The following is a 19912-nucleotide window of genomic DNA, read 5'->3' as shown; positions in this document are numbered from 1 at the left end:
TGAATAACTGACCTCTACCTCTGAAACTAATAAAACATTACATGTTAATGAATTGAATTTAAATTAAAAATAAATAAAATGTACAAATGAAAAAAAAGGGCTTATGGGAGAGGTATAAAACAGGAAAATTATAGTCATAGAAGAGAAACTGTTAATAAAAGGTTTTTTAAGAGGAGAAAAGAAATTTTGACAGATCAGTCAACACTTTCTCATAACTTTCCAGCATTGATCTGCAACATGGGGGCCAGAGCACAGAAACTGGTTGCAGAAAGTCACTAGTAATGGGGATAGAGGAAAGGAGCAGAGGAAAAAGTCAAGGAGATGAGAGATGTTAGAACGCCAGTGAAGAGATTGTTGAAGTTACTGCTGGAGGTCAGAGGATGTTTATATGACTTCATGGATCAGAGCACTCTATTCCCCTGAGCTACACACCACCTTGGGGTTTTACATGGGGGAGGCAACTGGATGTCGGAGCAGTCGGACTCTTTCTTTTTTAACTCTGTTAAAGCAGCCAATCCAATGTTTTAATCTAATTTACTTTATTTTAATTTATTTCTGCCCCCAGGCAAAAGTTTTGCTTAGGGGAGATGGTGTAAAGATAACTAATAAGGAGAAATAGCTAAAAGTATTTAATTTTTTCTATTCTTTAAATTTTTTCTATTTTGAAACTTAAATGGAAGATGAAAGCAATTCATATTAAGAGTTTTATAAGTTGAAAACAGGCTTCCTGTGAATCATGTGCAAAGTGGCTGTAAAGAACAATTCAGTAGAAATGGAATTGCCAAATCATAAGAGATTCACAAATTGCCCTCAATTGGGCTGCTGAATTGATCTGTGGTCTCCACATCCACAGAGGAGGATGTTTGCTGTCCTTGGCACAGTAGAACAATCCTATCCAGATCACTACATCCAATCCTCAATGCACTCTTTGAAGGAACATTGACATTTTGTGCATCTAGAGGGCAATAACGGGAGGGTACAGATGAGAAAACTAGAGTTTTGCAGCTTAAACAAAACAATTCTTGAACTACTTCAACTGTTGCTAGAGAGAAAGAGATTTGACTTGGTGCTGTAGCAGAGGGCTCTGCATATTTTATTTAACTTTAAAAATCATGTTAGGGCTCTTCACTCCTCCCCATTTGACAGACAGCTGCAACTTCTGGTGCAGTGCCAGCTGCATCCCTGAGACACGATGGTGAAGGTCGGAGTAAATAGATTTGGCCGTATTGTGTGCCTAGTCACCAGGGCTGTTCGAACTCTGGCAAAGTCAATATCGTCGCCATCATTGACCCCTTCATTAACCTCAACTACATGGTTTACATGTTCCAGTATGATTCCACCCATGGCAAATTCCATGGCACAGTCAAGGCTGAGAACAGGAAACTTGTCATCAATGGAAAGCCCATTTCCATCTTCTAGAAGCGAGATCCCCTCAACATCAAATGGGGTGATGCTGCTGCTGAGTATGTTGTGGAGTCCACTGGGGTCTTCATTACTGTGGAGAAGGCTGGGGCTCACTTGAAGTGTGGGGCCAAGAGGGTCATCATCTCTGCCCCTTCTGCTGATGCCCCCATGTTTGTAATGGTCACGAACCATGACAAGTATGACAACTCCCTCAAGATTGTCAGCAATCTATCCTGCACCATGAACTGCTTGGCACCTCTGACCAAGGTCATCCACGACAACTTCAGCATTGTGGAGGGACTCATGACCACAGTCCATGCCATCAGCAACACCCAGAACACCATGGACGGCTCCTATGTGAGGGGCCTTGACATGATGGCTAAGGGGCTGCCCAGAGCATCATCCTTGCTTCTGTACTGGCACTGCCAAGGCTGTAGGCAAGGTTATCCCTGAGCTGAATGGGAAGCTCACTGGCATGGCCTTCCATGTCCTTACCCCTAATATGTCAGTTATAGATCTGACCTGCTGCCTGGAGAAAGCTGTCAAATATGATGACATCAAGAAGGTGGTGAAGCAAGCATCAGAGGGTCCCCTCAAGGGAATCCTGAGCTACACTGAGGACCAGGTTGTCTCCTGTGACTTTAACAGTGACACCCACACTTCCACCTTCGATGCTGGGGCTGGCATTGCTCTCAATGACCACATTGTCAAATGAATTTCCTGGTATCACAATGAATTTGGCTACAGCAACCAGATGGTGGACCTTACAGTCCATGTGGCCTCCAAGGAGTACAAGCCCCCTGGACCACCAGCCACAGCAAAATCAAGAAGAGAGAGACCCTCAGTTGCTGGGGAGTCCTTGCCCCAACTAATTCCCCAACACACTGAGAATCTCCTGACCTCCACAGATTTCATCCCAGACACCCTGAAGAAGGGGAGGAGTTTGAGGAGCCCCACCTTGTCATGTATCATCAATAAAGTATGCTGTACTCAGCACCCCCCCAAAAAACTATATCATGTTAGGTAGCTAATTTAAAAAAAAATATATATATATATATATATATATATATATATATATATATATATATATATATATATATATATATATATATTAAAAGAGCATTCAGAACTTCAGGGGAAGATGGTGGAGTAGGAGGACCCTAAACTCAACTCAACCCAGGGATGCAACTAGACAACATCCATATTGTGTAAATAACCCAGATGGTGAAATGAAGACTGGCAGAATAGACTCTCCACAGCTAAATGTAGAGAGGAGGCCACCTTGAAGAGAGTAGGAAGAGCAGAGAAAGTTGTGAGCTAAAAAAACCAGCAGTACTGTCTGTGGAAGGGAGTGACACTGTGGGCACAGCATGCGGAGAGAAAAGGACCCTTGCATCAGGACCCCAGGCATAGGGAACCACCACAGAGAGGACAAATCCCCATGACATTGGCTTTGAAAAGAAGAGGGTCCTAATTTCTTGAATTCTTTTTTATTTTTTAAGATTTATTTATTTATTTTAGAGAGAGCAAGCAAGCACAGGCAGGGGCAGAGGGACAAGGACAGAGAGAATCCTCAAACAGACTCCCTGCTGAGTATGGAGCCCACCCAATACAGGGCTTGATCCCAAGACTCTGAGATCACGACCGGAGCTGAAATGAAGAGTCAGTTGCTTAACTGACTGAGCCACCCAGGCACCCCTAATTTCTGGAATTATTACAATCAGCTGGGCTTCACACCTGGAACTTTAAAAATCAGTGAGCTTGGTTCTGGGACAGCCAAGAGGGTGAAGTCCCTATGCTTAAAGAGATAACAAATAGCCCCACAGAGATACAGTACAGAAGCAACAGTTTGAAAAACACCTGAGGATGATTTGTTAACTAATCTCAGAGCCTATGGTAGGTGACCAGGGATCATTGGGAGACTTCTCCAAGAACAAAGGCGTTGACAGGCACCATTTCTCTCCCCTCTCCCCCAGCCTAGACACACAGACACCTGTAGGAACTAGTGCTGTGCCTAATTTGCTAACTGTGCGCCCCACCCACATGTTCTCTTGTAGTCCTACCCCCTCCAATATGCTCTTGACCAGAGCCCATCCAAATTGATGCCACAAGCCAGGCAGTGTGTAAGCAGCCCTGACAGGGAGCACCACTCTCATTGTAGCCCCAGTAGTGGGTACAGAACAGACAGCTGGTCTGACCGCAGGCTGCACTGACCAATGGAAGCTTCTCAGGGCACAACACAGGGAAAGCACCTGCAGTTTGGTGCTACTGCATCTCTGGCAAATGCCTGGCCTGACTCAACTCAAGCCCAGTGTGGCACCAGATTGGCCCACTAACAACATAAGGACAAAACCATGCCCACAACAGGCAAAGAAAGACCATTGCAGACAACTGAAGTGAAGGTAAAAGCAGCTCCGTCACAACAGAAGGGTGCCTATCTCAAGAAGCAAGAAAAATCTCAAATAAACAACATAATCTTAAACCAGAAGGAGTTAGAAAAAGAACAACAAACAAAACCCAAACCAGTAGAAAGAAGGATATAATAAAGATTAGAGCAGAAATAAATGCAATAAAGCTAAAAAAAAAAAAACACAATAGAACAGATCAGTGAAACTAGGAGCTGGTTCTTTGAAAAGATCAACAAAATTGATAAACTTTCAGCCAGACTTACCCAAAGAAAAAGAGAGAGAGAGAGAGGACTCAAACAAAATCAGAGATGAAAGAGGAGAAACAACAACTGACATCACAGGAATACAAAGGATTATAAGAGAATATTATAAAAAATCATATGCCAACAAATTGGACAACCTGAAAGAAATGGATAAATTCCTAGAAATATATAAACTCCCAAGACTGAATCAGGAAGACACAGAAAATTGGAATAGACTGATTACCAGCAATAAAATTGAATCAGTAATCAAAAAGTTCCCAACAATCAAAAGTCCAGGAGCAGATGGCTTCACAGATGAATCCCGCAAAACATTTAAAGAGGAGCTAATACCTGTTCTTCTCAAACTATTTTTTTTTTAAAAAATAGAAAAGGAAGGAAAGCTTCCAAATTCATTCTATGAGGCCAGCATGACCCTGATACCAAAACAAAATAAAGACACTCCAGCCCAATATCTCTGATGAACATAGATGCAAAAAGCCTCAGAAAAATATTAGCAAATGGAATCCAACAATACATTAAAATAATCATTCACCACGGTCTAGTGGGATTTATTCCTGAGATGCAAGTGTGGCTCAGTATTCACAAATCAATCAACATGATACATCACATCAACAAGAGAAAAGAGAAAAAAACATATGATCATTTCCACAGATGCAGAAAAATCATTTGACAAAGTATAACATCTATTCATGTTAAAAAAAAAAAAAAACCCTCAACAAAGTAGGTTAGGGGGAACAAACCTCTGCATAATAAAGGCCATATATGAAAAACCCACAGCTAACATCATACTCATTGGTGAAGAACTGAGAGATTTTCCCCCCAAGATCAGAAACAAGACAAGGATATCCATTCTCACCACTTTTATTCAACATAGTACTGGAAGTCCTGGCCACAGCAATCAGACAAGAGAAAAAAATAAAAGGCATCTAGATTGGTAAAGAAGAAGTAAAGCTTTTACTATTTACAGATGACATGATACTATATATAGAAAACTCTAAATACCCCACCAAGAAAATTACAAGACCTGATAAATGAATTCAGTAAGTTCAGTAAGGTTGCAGGATACAAAATCAATATACAGAAATCTGTTGCATTTCTATACATTAATAATAAAGTAGCAGAAAAAGAAGTTAAGAAAAAATCCCATTTACAATTGTACCAAAAATAATACAATACCTAGGAATGAAAAAAAATACCTAGGAATAGATTTAACCAAAGAGGTGAAAGACCTATACTCTGAAAAGTATAAAATATTGGTGAAAGAAACTGAAGATGACACAAACAAATGGAAAGATATTTCATTCTCATGGACTGGAAGAACAAATTTTTAAAATGTCCATATTACCCAAAGCAATCTACAGATTTAAATGCATATGCCCATCGAGCTACCAATAGCATTTTTGAAAGAACTAGAACAATCCTAAAATTTATATGGAACCACAAAAGACCCTAAATAGCTAAAGCAATCTTGAAAAGGAAGAACAAAACTAGAGGATATCCCACCCCAAATTTCATATTATACTACAAAACTGTAGTAATCAAAACAGTATGGGACTGGCACAAAAATAGACACTTAGATCAATAGAACAGAATAGAGAGCCCAGAAATAAACCCATGATTATATGGTTAACTAATCTTCAACAAAGAAGGCAAGAATATGGGGAAAAATCTCTTTAACAAATGGTGTTAGGGAAACTGGACAGCTACATGCAAAAGAATGAAGCTGGACCACTTTCTACATCATACACAGAAATAAACTCAAAAGGGATTAAGGACCTAAATGTGAAACCTGAAACTATAAAAATCCTAGAAGACAGCACAGACATTGGCCATAGTAACGTTTTTCTAGGTAGGTCTCCTGAGGCAAGGGAAACAAAAGCAAAAATAAACTATTGAGGCTACATTAAAAAAAAAAAAAAAAAAGCTTCTACATAGCTAAGGAAATAGTTAACAAAACTAAAACACAACCTATTGAATGGGAGAATATACTTTCAAATGACATATTCAATAAACGGTTAGTATACAAAATACATAAAGAACTTATCCAAGTCAATACTGGAAAATGAACGATAATCCAATTAAAAATGGGCAGAAGACATGAGCAGACATTTCTCCAAAGAAGACATGCAGATGGGCAACAGACACATGAAAAGATGCTCAGTGGCACAGTTGTCAGGGAAATGCAAATCAAAAACCACAAAGAGATACCACCTCACATCTCTCAGAATGGCTAAACTCAAATACACAAGAAACAACAAGTGTTGGTAAGGCTATGGAGAAAAAGGAATACTTCTGTACTATTGGTGGGAATGCAAACTGGTGCAGCTACTGTGGAAAACAGTATAGAGGATCCTTAAAAACTAAAAATAGGACTGTGCCTCTGTTCAGTAATCACACTACTGGGTATTTACCCAAGAAAACCACAAACACACTAACCTCGAAGGGATATATGCACGCCTGTGTATTTTGCAACATTATTTACAATAGCCAAACCGTGGAAGCCACCCAGGTGTCTATGGATAGATGAATGGATAAAGAGAGAGAGAGAGAGAGATAATGCAATATTATTCAGCCATAAAAAAGAATGAAATATTGCCTTATGCACCAACATAGATGAACAGGGTAGAGTGGTAAGTGAAGTAAGTCAGAGAAGGACAAATACCCTCATATATAATTTCACTCGTATGTGGAGTTTAAGAAACAAACGAACAAAGGAAAAATGAGGCAAACCAAAACGAACCAAAAAACAAAACAAAACAAAACAAAAACCCCAGCTTCTTAACTATAGAGAACACACTGATGGTTACCAGAAGGGAGGTGGGTGGGGGGGTTGGGTGAAACAGGTGAAGGGGCTTAAGAATACACTTACCATGATGAGCCCTGAGAAATGTATAAAGTCGTTCAATCAGTATACTTTACACCTGAAACTAGTATAATACTATATGTTAACTATATTGGAATTAAAATATTGATTAATTAATAATTAAAATAATATGTACTAAAAATGCAAACCATGTAGAGTAGTATCTAATAAAATCAATCTCCTTCCTGATTAGATTTCTGCTTGTGCATTTCTGATCTGATACTTTGTAATTCTCTGAAAATACCTGTGTCTCTAATTTTGGGGTGGTGGTCTGTCCTGGAAACTCACTTCTCTGAAGGATCTAAGAAGAGTTGTTGATGTTTCAGTGTCTTCAGTTTTTCACTTGTTAAGATGGAGTGGTGACATCCAAGCTCCTTACATAAGAAACTGCAAACCAGGAGTCCCTTGTGTTTTATTTTCTGTAGTTCTAATGGTATATTTCAAGTTCAATGATAATTTCTTCTTTATCATATGATATGCAGTGAAATTTTTATGTAAGATGTTATACTTTTAGCTAAATTTCCATTTGCTTCTCATTATATCTTCCATCATTGTCTTCATTATGCTTGTGCTTTCCTTTCTAATCCCTGAGCCGCTTTAATATCATCTGTTAATTCTACTATGTCTGCCATTCGGGGTCTCTTTCTATTGCCCGTTTTTTTTCCGGGCCGTAGATCACATTTGTCTACTTCTTTGTGTGCATAGTAATTTTTGTGGTTGGTGTTGAATTCTGGGCATTGTGAATTTTACATGGTAGCTTTTTTATTTCCTTTAAAAAATATTACACTTTGTTCTGGTGGACAAGTTACTTAGAATCAGTTTGCTCCTCTCCAGGCACGTTGTAATGCATCTTAAACCTCTTGCAGTGCATGGTGGGTTCAGTCAGTAGAGCATGCAACTCTTGATTTAGGGGTGTTGAGTTTGAGCCCCATGTCGGGCATGGAACTTGCTTAAAAAAAAAAAAAAAATCTCTTTTTCAACGCCTCTCCCTTCTCTGTGGTAACCTTTCTCCTTTTTCAGCTCAACTTTCTTTCATTACCCTGCAGGCTCTGGTGTTTTCACATCAACTCACCCCTAAGAAAGAGAGCCTGGAAAGCATATTCATTCTGAAAAAGAAGTGACCTAACCCAGAGGAATGATAAACCAAGGGAATAACCTCAAAATGATCAAGTTTTGACACCAGATTAATGGGGTAAATCAGTTTTCGAGAGTTGTATGCTCTCTAAGCCCCCTTATAAATCATAGCTCCAGGGAATATCTAAGCCTAACCTACATTTGAGGAATTATTGTCTCTTTTAATCTCTATAAGGCTGTCCTGGTTTCAATGAGCTCCCTTCACTGTTCTGATAGCCCGGATGTCCTTAAGGAGAAGGTAAAACAGATTCTCCACTCAAGAGTCCTTCATTTTTTCCGGAACACCTGCCTTTGACTTCTACTTGGGGAAATTACATGGATGGTGCCAAATACTGAATTGATAATGTGAAGAATAGTGGGCATAGCCAAGAGAGCCTGGCGTCATTGCTTATCTTATGAAAGTGGCAAATCAAAGAGGGGAGGCGCCAAAACCAGCAGGCGCTATCTCACTGTGCCCTTCTGAACTCTGCTCTAGACCCTCCAATTCTAGACTAACAAGCGAGCCACAGATTTCCCCTGACATTTGGCCCCTAAAAGGGAAAAATCCATTCAAATCAAATGAGACTATTTCCTTGACTGTGTTCCTTAGAGGATATCATCTAGTCTTGATGACTGCCTCACACCTCAAAAGCCACTGCCATTCTCCCACTTAATGTTAAAAGGGATTACTTCTGAAAGATTATGGCATGGTTTCCTCAGAAAGTATCAGAAAGTCCCCAAATAACCCAGGGTAATTTAAACTCCTCATGACTTCTGAATAACTGTAATCATTATAGTTACTTAGGATTCTTATCAAGAAAAAAAAAAAAAAGAAAAAAGAAAAAAGAAATTAAATTTAAAGCTCATGTTAATGAAGGTACCATTTCCCTCACGAAATTTAACTATAATTACTTTTCAAATTATATTTGATTTTTAAATTTTCATTTCCCCTGAAATTCATATGTAAAAGATGAATAATCATATGAAGTTTTGGCCCTTTAATGAATTTTAAAACTGCACTTAGAAATTGAGAATTATGCATAGAAGTACGGTGCCAAGTGTAGATTTCTACTAACCACTTCTTTATGGCAATCCCAAGGCTATCGGTTTTGGGAGAAACTTTTCAAATTTTAAAGGTAGCTGTCAATAATTTAGAAACATATGTCAATGACAAAATTTATTAAGTTTTCTTCCTCATCTCAGTTATTTATTTTAAATGTGGCATTCTTTTCCTCAGGAGAATCCTAATGTTATATTTTAGGATAATGGAATATTTTCTAAGCACTTTTTCACACATTTGGCTATTATATGATCCATGTGAAATAAGCAAGTTTGGGTTGTTATCCTTATTCTAGTAATTAAAAAAGAAAACCGAAGCACAGAGGACAAACGACTTGTCTAAAGACATGAAGTTGGCAGCACATTGAAAACTTATTCAAACATGATGACTAATCTCAAAAAAAAAGATGACTAATCTCAAAATATATTAGTGATGTAAAATGTTTACTTCTTCCCACTTTCAGAATACATCCGTAGAGAAAGCCCATTGTATTGCTATCTTTACTCCACTTCCAAAACATACACTCATCCACTCTCTTTACAAACTTTGCTGTTAGAAAATGGGTACCTGAGAGTGAGTCATGAAAAGATGTCATCAAATCATCAAAAATAAGTGAAAACCATAAAGAGCCAGTTTCTATCCATCCCTGCCCCCCTTCCCCAGTGCCCACCAGGAGTAAAAGAAAAAAAAAAAAACCATGACAGGCTTGTAAGCATCCAGCTATGGCCACAGAGCTGTTTGATTGCTTAAGCCGGGTGGTCAGACAATAGGACCAGAAAGAATGGCTGCTTCCTTCCTTCCTGTTGAGTGTTCTGCCTGAGTGAGCAAATTCAATAGCACTTTGCTTCACAGCAACACTAGGCTCTAGCACGAGGGAAAATCAACAAAGAGCCATTCTAGGGCATTTCCAACCCCACCTAAGCCAAGCCTCTGAGCTATAGTACCATGGGGGAGGGGCTGGCCAGGTTCAGGCACTCTTGGGGGTGCGCGCACGAAGGCCCCTAGACATGCAGGTTATTGTTCATATTAAGGGCCGCTGTTTATGCTGCTCCATGCATCTGTAATTGCCCGGTTGAGTCGTTATCATTTTCCACTTTCTAATATACAATTCGCTGAAACATTAGTCATTGTGACAATAAAGACAAAATTGGTATGGACAACTGTGATGACAGTAACTCTAGAGTCATCTTAAAACCGCCTCCAGTAAACCATCTTTCTTTTCCTCCACTGACTTTTATATCTATGTAGATAATAATTAGCCAACTTGGTAGTTAAGAATGGGAACCAGAGAAGGTGTGAAAGAAAGACATTAAGTATTTAATACTGTGTAGTTCTATTTTAACTAAACCTAAATTTCTAAGTTAAAATTGAAATAATTTTGTATTGTCTGTAGAAGCATGTGTGTATGTGTGTGTGTGTGTGTGTATATGTATATATATATATATATATATATGCAGAGTATATAATTTCAAATGTCCTCAAAATTACTTATGTTGTACTTATACACAAGAGAAGTAACATTGAGGAAGATTCTCTTCCTAGTGATTCAATTTTTTCCTCTTATCATTTATGTTTATATACCTATGCAGCAACACTTCAAGAAAATATGCCTCTAAATTGCCATAAAAAATTAAATATCATCTTACAGAATAATGAATTATTTGTCCCCCTCCCTCCCACCCCCATATGTAAATCTTAGTCAGTAGGCTGAATTTCTAGGGTTGGCCCTCAAGATTCCACACCCTAGTCACTGGAGCCTGTGACTGGGATGCTATGTCACCCCCATGATTGTGTTATGTTATATGGCAACATTGGCCTAAAAAAAAAGATTATCCAGGTGGGCCTGATCTAACCATACAAGCCCTTTAAAAGGAAAGGACTTTCTCTAGATGTGACAGAAGAGAAAATTAGAGAGATTCAAAGTGTAAAGGACGCACCAAGTTGTTTTGAAGATGGAAGGAGCTACATAAGAAGGGATGTGGGTGGTTCAAAAGAGTTCAGGATAACTTCCAGACAATACCCATCAAGGAAACAGGAACCTCAGTCCTATCTCTATGTGCTAGGAACTAGATTTCACCAACAATCTAAACAAGCTTAGGAGGGAATTTTCCCCCAGAGCCTCCAATAAGGATCCAGCCCAGGAGAAAACTGATTTCAGCCTTGTGATACCCTGAGCAAAGAATCAAGCCAAGCCCATTGATACAAGCCCAAATCCGTATCTGTGGCACTGTGAAATAATAAATGGATTTTGTCTTAGGCCAGGCTTCTGGTAATTTGTCAGGGCAGCAAAACAAAAACAAACATAAAATCCAAGGACATCTTTCCTCCTCCTCAGTACCTTGGATTTTCTCAGTTGCAAGTGCAAACTTACAAATTTGAACATTTATTTTGTCATCTATTGTTGTTGATTTGAACACAGTTTCTGCCACTGTGACATCCATAAGGCTTGAATATTTCTGGCAGTAAAAGTGTATGTGTATTTATACATGGGCATTTCCATAACTGGAACTTGGTGGCATCCAACATTGTTATTATAGAGGCATTTAGAGTACATGAAACTATAATATGGTTAAACTAAATTATATTATTCATCTGGTGGATTTGAACCAAAACATGTTCTTGGATCCAAAATTGAAGATGAAAGATGAGATTCTTTATTAAGTGACTAAAGAATGTATAATGCTTCACTCTTTAATATGAAAAATTGAACTCTACATGCATTCTAATTTGTAGTGATTTATACATGAACTAATTAAGCCCTTTATTTTATTCCATAAAACTGAGTAAGGAAAATAACCTCTAATTAAGAAAAATAATTCATAAGAACCAGAGACTATGTGAAGTCCTTTTTCATTGAAATTTTATTTATTTATTTTTTTAAGATTTTATTTATTTATTTGACAGAGAGAGAAAGAGAGACAGTGAGAGAGGGAACACAAACAGGGGGAGTGTGAGAGGGAGGAGCAGGCGTCCTGCTGAGCAGGGAGTCCGATGCGGGGCTTGATCCCAAGACCCTGGGATCAGGCCCTGAGCCAAAGGCTTAAGGACTGAGCCACCCAGGCACCCCATTTTTCATTGAAATTTTAAAATGACCCTTTTAAGAAGTTACTATTATGATATGCCTTTCCCAGAGGAAGCAACAGCAGCTGAGAGTTTACAGGATTTAACCAAGCTCATACAGCAGAAGCTGGGGTATGAAACAAAGAAACCTGACAACAGAGTCCCAGATCTTATTTTTAATAAAGTAAAATATGTTTTTATTTTGAATTTCAAGCATATTTAGGAGTTGCAGGTACAAAACAAGGAATTTTTTTCCCTGAACTGCTTGAGAATTAGTAATCTCATCACCACCCAATACTAGGTGTATATTTCCTACAAATGGGACATTTTCTCACATAAGCACAATACAGTCATCAAAATTAAGAAGTTAACCTTGGCACATTAGCACCGTCTAATCCTCAGACCCCATTTAATACTAGCCAGTTGACCCAACAATCTCCTTATGAAAATGGATCCAGTTCAGAATTACACATTTCACTTACAGGTCATGTCTCTTTAATCTTCATTCTGGAAAAGTTCTTCAGTCTTTGCTTAATTATCAAGACTTTTGAAAATTCTAGGCCACTTATTTTGTAGAATAGCCCTCAACTTCTGTTTTGCTGTTGTTTCTTCTTCATTATATTCAAGTTGTGCATTTTTGATGGGCATATCACAAAGTAATTGCACCTTATCTAGTGACATGCAAGGATGTTCACTTTAATCTCTTGATCAAGATGGTATCTGACGCGGGGATGTACTGTATGGTGACTAACATAATATAATAAAAAATCATTATTAATAAAAAAAAAAAAAAAGATGGTATCTGACGGGGGCGCCTGGGTGGCGCAGTCGTTAAGCGTCTGCCTTCAGCTTAGGGCGAGATCCCGGTGTTATGGGATCGAGCCCCACATCAGGCTCCTCCGCTATGAGCCTACTTCTTCCTTTCCCACTCCCCCTGCTTGTGTTCCCTCTCTCGCTGGCTGTCTCTATCTCTGTCAAATAAATAAAATCTTAAAAAAAAAAAAAAAAAAAAAAGATGGTATCTGACGGATTTTCCTGCTATAAGTTTATTTTTGTTCCTTTACAATTAAAAGTATTTTGTGGGGAAGATTATTACAAGGTAGGAAATATCCTATTCCTCATTCACTTCTCAGTTTATTCATTTATTATATCAGTATCATCTCATACATTTCTACTTTATTCAATGACTTATAATCCATTACTATCAATGTGTATTTTTATCTTTATTTTGGCCAATGGGAGGCCGTGAAGGCTAGCTTCCGTATCCTTTCATCTGATGTATTATTATTATTTTTTTATCACTTCCTTACTTTCTGGTATAATTGCTTTCTGAAAAAAAGGTCTTAGAATCAGCTATTTCTTCACAGCTCTCTGGTTTCTTTGTGTAGAGAATGATATTTAGAAGCCCAGAGTTTGGTGCTAGATGTATGTATTGCTAGTGGGATATTATCCTCAAGTCCTTTCACAGAACTAGGGAATATATGTATGTATATATATACACATTAACATCAATTTTTATTTCTCTATATATCTCTCTACATTGAAATCCATGAGTCCATACCAATACCTCCTATTCCAATCCAACATCACAGGGTTAATTGTAATTTTCCCCTTTCATTATTTGTAACTTCCTTGTCAGAAAGTAAGAACCTATCTCACTTTATCCATATGTATGAAACAAAAATCCTATCATCACTATAACCCCTGTTATGGTATAATACCCCCTCTGGAACACCCCCAATGTAGAAGCTCTCCTCACCTGCTTCAGCTCCAAAACCACATCAGGACTTTTCTCCATATGGAAAATTTCGTTACTTTGCTTGGACTCTACACCTTACACCAAGCTGACCATCCTCCCCACTCCCACCCCCACCCCCACCCAACTACCATCACCATGTAGATGCTATCATCACCCTACTGGAGGTAAACAAGCTGGCTAGCCCAATTTGAAACTCTTCCTGGGCAGTAACACTGATACCAGGCTACCACACAGGTGAACACCTTGCTCACCCTGCTTGGTTTCCCACATTCTCATCAAGCCTTTCTCCTTTGGGAAGCCTTCTTCACACTAGAGCCTGGTTCTTATGCACTCACATGAACAAGGAGAAGAACAAAGTCATGACACTTGTATAATAATTTCATTTATAGATATTTGCACCTGGCATGATGAGTAACAGCTGCTACTGAATCTACTTGCCCAGGAAAAGACAGAGAGGATTAAGTAACTTATTTTCCCCTGATTTCAGAGATACCCTAATGAAAATAACCAAGTCAGAGAATTCTGTTCCCAGTGATTCCATCCTGTTCAGTCACCTGTCTTTTCCAGGGTATGAGACCTTTCTCTTTGCGTAGCTTCTATAAGGCATCAGGCAAATTTAGGCTTAATGAGCAAGACAGATTTCATTTTATTTTTTCTAGAAAATGCTGAAGCATTCACCTCTTTTAGTCATTTATAAATGGCTCAGGCTTTGCCTATATAAAGGATAGATTCCTTTGGCGTTAAGCTCTAGCTCACACATAAAAGGCACAACTTCTAAGTCAGGCTTCAATACTCTCATATTAGCTAATTGTTTCATTTGTGCCACTTTGTGCTCCCAACTAATTTAGAAGTTTCAAGGACCATATTGTATTCATCTTTGTATCCCTAATGCCTGAAACACAATAGGCTCTTAATAAATTTTTAATGAATGATTGAATAATTGAGTAAATGAGTTAACAGCAGGAGCTATAAAATGAAACTTCTTTCAGTCCTTATCATAGTGCAAACAAATAATAAGGGCTTTATAACCAAACTATTGGTTTACATGTAAATATATATATATCCTATTTTGTCCTCCAACACATGCTGCAATGAGGTATAAGAATTTTCACCAGGGTGACATGTGAGTCATTATAATTTCAAAGCCACTTCTTTCTCATTTGCTAAAACACCTGAGCCCAATCCTGTTTATGATTATAAGACAGATTTTTTCTTCATATCTGCCTCTGTTCCTTCCACATCACACATTAAAGCACATAAGATCATCTCCCCAAGGTCTAAGGGCACAATAAGCCAAACATTGGCATATTTTTGCTTTAACACACAAACAGTACTGAATAAAAATTTGTTAACTCTAGCCCCCAATCTATCAAAATCTGTTATATGCTTTCAATACACATATACAGTTCTAAACCAGATACATCTGTTTATAGCTATCTAGAAATGAATAAATCTGGTACTCACTACAAAATTCCCACAGGTAGCTGATAAGATCGCATAGGTAATGAGTGCTAAACAGGAAATCCTTTAGCCTGCATCAGTATAAAGATTGACGTATATTTTAACTGCATTAACAGTTTGACTGCTTCAAACCACAGTATAACCAAACTAAAATGATGACAAAGCTTATTGTTTCTACTTATGAAGAAAGATTTATAAAAGGAAATATATCTATACTATCCAGTTAAATGACTTCTTTCAATAATGGTTAAGCAAATTAATAACACTCAATGTTTACAAGAAGAATTTATTGTAAATTTTACTAAAACTTACAGATTTGAAGATTCTCAGATGAATTGGTCTATAAAAAGTGTGAGGGGTTACCTGGCTGGCTCAGTCAGTAGAGCATATGACTCTTGATCTTGGGATTGTGAGTTCAAGCCCCATGATGGGTGTAGAGTTTACTTAAAAATAATCTTTTTTTAAAGTGTTAGAAATTTAAAAGGTAAGGTATTTGGGGAAATTCACACACGGAAACACATACACAAAAACACACACCATATATACCAATTAAATTGATCTACTCACCCTAAGATTATGGTAAAACGCACATTTAAGATGCTATACATTGAGCAATGTCATGAAAAATAGCAAACCAGGAAGCCCCAAAGGTTAATCCCGTCACCAAAAGAATAATAAATTAGACTGGAAACAAAAACCTATTGGGATCACTTATTTTGAGACTTGGGAACATGATCAGACACTACAACCAGAGGAGTACTTGATAAAGGGAGAAGCTGTTGAACTTTGGTAGAGAATGACTTTATGAACCAGCTATCTCCCTCATTCCTCAGCCCCGCTCAGACAAGGGGATGGTAGCCCAGAGCAACTGACCAATTCTAAAGTGGGCAGTAAGGACATTATCTTTCACATATTTAGGATTATATGTTTTAGAAGATCTGGCAGTTCCCTGAGGGACAAGTCCAGATACTTATATTTGTTTTGTCCCCTCGGACTGCAGTGAAGTATCTGGCAACTGATTCTACTGGAAGATTTTATATATATAATTTATATATATATTCATTCATTCTGTGGTCACATAACAAGGAATACAAACCTTGCAAAAATAAGAAGAGTCACTGTACAAATGGACAACCACAGCCCTTAACAAGGAGCAAAAGTAATCGCTGAGGAGGAAGAGAATTTGATTTCCAGACTTACCACATTATAATACTCAATCTGTCCAGTCCTCAACAAAAAATTACAGTGTGTACAAATAAACAAGAAAACATGGCTCATTCACAATAATAGTAATAATAATTATAATTATAATATAATACAATTTGACAGAAACTATCCCTGAGAAAGCTCAGATATTGGAATTACTAGTCAAAGACTAGTCTAGTCAACTGTCTTAAATATGCTTAATTTAAAGGAAGGCATGGACAAAGAACTGCAGAAAATCAGGAAAACAATGTATAAACAAATGGAGAATGTCAATAAAGAGATAGAAATTATAAGATGAAACCAAAGAGATATTCTGGAGCAGAAAAGTACAATAGCTGAAATAAAAAATCCACTAGAGAGGTTTGACAGGAGATATGAACAAGCAGAAGAAAACTTGAAGATAAGGAAATTGAAATTATCCAGTCTGAGGAGTCAGAAAGGAAAAAGAATAAAGAAAAATGAACAAAACCTGTAGGACACAATCAAATATGCCAACATATGCATCATGAAAGTCTTAGAAGGAGAAAAGAAAGACAGGAAGAAAAAATATTTGAAGAAATAAAAACTGAAACTTCTCAAATGTGATACAAGACATTCATCTATGCATTCAAAAAACTGAACAAATTCTGAACAGGATTAAATTCAAAGAGATCCACATCAAGACATCAATTATAGCCAAACTGTTAAAAGACAGAACCAAAAAGAGAATCTTGAAAGTGGCAAGAGAAAAGGGATTCATCATGTACAAGGGATCATAAATAAAATTAGCAGCTGATTTTCCATCAGAAATCATGGAGGCCATAAAACAGTGTAATAACATTACTTAAACTACTGAAAGAAAATACACCACTAACTGAGAATTCCGTATCTGGCAATACTATCCTTCAAGAATAAAGGAGAAATTAAGACATTCTCAGATAAACAAATTAAGGGAGTTTATTACCAGTGGACTGCCCTAAAAGAAATGCTAAAGGGAGTCTTTCAGGCTGAAATGAAAGGATAGAGGACAATAACTAGAAGCTATGTGACAAAATAAAGAACAGTGATAAAGATAGCTAGATGGATAAATATAAAAGCCTATATCACTTTATTTTTGGTTTGTGACTTCTCTTTTTTCTTTTATGACTTAAAAGCCAAATGTGTAAAACAATGATTATAAATGATTATAAACAGCCACACAACATAGTAACATGTAATCTGTTACAATAATAATATAAAGGGAGTGGGCAGAGACATGTAAGGTTAGAGTGTTTCATACTATTGAAACTAAGTTGGTATTAGTCAAAATAGATTGTTATAAATTTAAGATGTTAATTGTAATTCCCAAGGTAATCACTAAGAAAATAACAACAAAAAACAGAAAACAAAGGAAAAGAATAAAATGACACATTACAAAAAATTAACCACAAAAAAGTCATTAATAGAGGAATTGAATTAAAAAACACATATACAGAAGATGAAGAACTAAATGGTAGAAGTAAGCCCTTCCTTATCAGGAAATTACTTTAGATGTACATAGGTTAAGCTCTCCAATTAAAAGACAGAAATTGGCAGAATATTTTATTTAAAAAAAGATTTTCTATTTCTAAGAGACTCACTTTAGATACAAAGACACAAAGAGGCTGAAAGTAAAAGAGGGGCACCTGGCTGACTCAGTCAGTGGAGCGTGGGACTCTTGATCTCAGGGTCATGAGTTCAAGCCCCACTTTAGGCACAGAGCTTACTTAAATTTTTTTATTTTTATTTAATTTTTTTTAAGATTTTATTTCTTTATTTGACAGAGAGAGAGGCAGCAAGAGAGGGAACACAAGCAAGGGGAGTGGGAGAGGGAGAAGCAGTCTTCCCGCTGAGCAGGGAGCCCAATGCAGGCTCAGTCCCAGAACGTTGCGATCATGACCTGAGCTGAAGGCAGACGCTTAATGACTGAGCCACCAGGTGCCCCCAAAATTTTTAAATTATAAAAAATAAATTTTCAAAAGGAAAAAAAAATGTAAAAAAGTATTTCATGCATATAGTAACCAAAGCAGAGTAGGGGTTGCTATATTATTATCAGGCAAAACAGACTTTAAATCAAAAAGATTGGGGCGCCTGGGTGGCACAGTGGTTAAGCATCTGCCTTTGGCTCAGGGCGTGATCCCAGCGTTATGGGATCGAGCCCCGCATCAGGCTCCTCCGCTATGAGCCTGCTTCTTCCTCTCCCACTCCCCCTGCTTGTGTTCCCTCTCTCACTGGCTGTCTCTATCTCTGTCGAATAAATAAATAAAATCTTAAAAAAAAATAAATCAAAAAGATTAAGAGACAAATGGGACACCTGGCTGCCTCGGTTGATAGAGCATGCAACTCTTGATCTCAGGGTTGTAAGTTCAAGCCCCTCATTGTGTGTAGAGATTACTTAAAAAAAAAAAAAACTTAAGCGATAAAGAATGACATTATATACTGATAAAAGATACAAGCCATCAAGAAGATATAACAATTATTCTTAAAATTATACACCTACCAGAACAATAAGGCAAGAAAAATAAGTGAAAGACCTGCAAATTGAAAAGGAAGCAAAAGTATTTTTGTGTGTAGATGACTTAATCTTACTTTTGGAAAACCCAAAGAATCCACACACCAAAAAAAAGTGAAGCTAATAAATTCAGCAAAGTTAAAGGATACAAAATCAAATGCAAAATCCTTTGCATTTCTATAAACCAGCAGTGAACAATCCAAAAAGAAAAATTTTGAAAACATTCCATATACAATAACATCAAAAAAGAATAAAATACTCAGGAATAAATTTAACCAACAGGGATCAAGACTAGTACACTGAGGGGCGCCTGGGTGGCTCAGTTGTTAAGCGTCTGCCTTCAGCTCAGGGCGTGATCCCAGCGTTCTGGGAACGAGCCCCACATCAGGCTCCTCTGCTGGGAGCCTGCTTCTTCCTCTCCCACTCTCCCTGCCTGTGTTCCCTCTCTTGCTGGCTGTCTCTCTCTGTCAAATAAATAAAGAAAATCTTAAAAAAAAAAAAAAAAAAAAGATTAGTACACTGAAAACTATAAAACATTAGTGAAAGAAATTAAAGTGAATATACATAAATGGAAAGACATCTAGTGTTTAATGGATTAGAAGGCTTAGTATTGTTAAGATGAGAATATTATCCAAAGAAATATACAAACTCGGTACAATACCTATCAAAATCCCAGTGCTGTTTTTGCAGAAATGGAAAAATACATCCTAAAATTCATGTGGAATTTCAACAGACTCAGAATAGTCAAAACAATCTTGAAAACAAAAGAATAAAGTTGAAGAGCTCACATTTCCCAATTTTTAAAC

General features: G+C 37.5%; 1 pseudogene; it reads left to right on the top strand.

Moving 5' to 3' along the window:
* Positions 1–1177: 1177 nt before the first annotated feature.
* The window catches only part of LOC123800986 (glyceraldehyde-3-phosphate dehydrogenase pseudogene), a 37480-nt pseudogene continuing 18745 nt past the window's right edge, over positions 1178–19912 (top strand).

The sequence above is a fragment of the Ursus americanus genome, chromosome 10, assembly GCF_024610735.1.
Source record: "Ursus americanus isolate L20-20 chromosome 10, mUrsAme1.1.p, whole genome shotgun sequence".
In the NCBI taxonomy this organism is placed as follows: domain Eukaryota; kingdom Metazoa; phylum Chordata; class Mammalia; order Carnivora; family Ursidae; genus Ursus; species Ursus americanus.
The sequence above is the reverse complement of the archived record's forward strand: the minus strand, read 5'-3'. Positions and strand labels throughout refer to the sequence as shown.